Source organism: Zingiber officinale, chromosome 3A (genome assembly GCF_018446385.1).
Source record: "Zingiber officinale cultivar Zhangliang chromosome 3A, Zo_v1.1, whole genome shotgun sequence".
Classification (NCBI taxonomy): Eukaryota; Viridiplantae; Streptophyta; class Magnoliopsida; order Zingiberales; family Zingiberaceae; genus Zingiber; species Zingiber officinale.
The window spans coordinates 3955985-3957694 of NC_055990.1; positions in this window are offsets into that span (position 1 = coordinate 3955985).

The following is a 1710-nucleotide window of genomic DNA, read 5'->3' on the forward strand; positions in this document are numbered from 1 at the left end:
CCTCCTGCCGAGGTTGCGCCCTAGCATCCTCTCTTGCCACCACAGCGAGCGCTGGAGCCGATCCCTAGCAGCGTCGCCGCCACTTCGACCCGACGCCACTGTCGCCGGCGACGCACGGAGCAGCGCCTCACCTCTGGTGCCCCAGCATCGACCACCACAGTGTAGCGAGCCCTAACGCAGATTTCCTCTCCTCCGACACCCTCTGTCCTCGTCCAACCGCGTGCCCTAGCCGGAAAACCACGACCACCAGCACTCTCCGGTGGCCACAGCTTTGCATACCTCAGCCCTAGCCACTGCCTATTTCTTGAAGTGGTGCCGACACTGACTTCTTCTTCTCTGTGCCACTGTTTTCCCTTTGTGCTACACTGCCCTTCCAGCTCTGGATCTCAGCCTCGGGTTGCTGTGAAGTGCAGACAGTGAGTAAGGTGATCAGACCCCCCAAGGTGAGCCTTGATTTGGTCTTGCATGGTTGAGCATGTACACACTGTGAATTAGACGTTTGATTTGTCTAGGTGCTGATTTGAAAGGGCTGACTGGCTAGGCAATGGTTCCACCTCGCTCCGGATAGGATTATTGGCAGCAACTTTGTCTACTGTGCTGCAACAGCGAATCTTCTCCAGCTGTGATTTGAGGTGAAAATATGTTTTATGTATGAATTGATACGTACCTAATTTGGTTATAGGATGATACATTGATGGTGAATCCTTGTTGTTTCTCCTTGTAAGTAGTATTCGTTTGATCTGTGTTGGATTACAGATCCAAACAGTGACACCAGAACCTGTTGAGTCTTGGCCAGCAAGTGTTGATTTTGGGGCTCAGATTACGGAGGTATGAGTTGGGTTCTGGGTTAGATTTATGTGATTGTTGATTAGGGCATGTGCCCTAATCTAGTGTAGGAGATTTTTATTTAGCTATTTATTAGGTATGTGATGAGTTATGATTTAGGGTTTTGCCTAGATAGTTTTAAGGATTCTATTTAGCAAATCATTGGAATTTTAGCTAAATAAAATATATCTCTGTTGGTATTACAGGACCTTGACGCGAGACGAGTTTCTCGACGTCCGGATTTGGATTGATTGGACCTTTCTATTTTCGGAGGCGGGTACTTTTGACTATTTGTCTTTGATATGCTTAGTAATGAAAATAATATGTTGCATTAATTGTGTTACATACTTGTTTCGGTTAATCACTGCCCAATACATGCTACTCGTTGATTGATTGTTTGTTTACATCTTGTATGGATATGTACCTGATTCCACATGCTCATGGGTAGTGATATAACCATATTTTACCATGTCAGGACCTAGGTTTGATACCTTATATGATCAGATACCTTGATATGATTCATTCGCTTTGGTGCACATTATGATATGTCCAGAGATTGGTTTAGTATATTACCATGTTTAGTGACATGCACCATTCGCATGATTGCATGCTGAGTGATTGATTGCTCCTTTATTGTCGAGCACTTTGCCAGTTTCATCACTGTTCGGTGCTCCGTTGTGACGCTCATGGGTAGCGGGACACAGCGTGGTAGCACGTCAGTTTGGCTCTTCCGGTGCTCCGTTGGTCCGCCCATGGGTAGTGTGACGCAGCGTGTAGCACGTTAGAGATCCCTCCCCGTCACAGTGTACCGGGAGATGAGAGCATGGCGCTCCCCCATTTATGATTTGGTGTAGGACGATATGTACTCCGACAGCATCCCGTCCA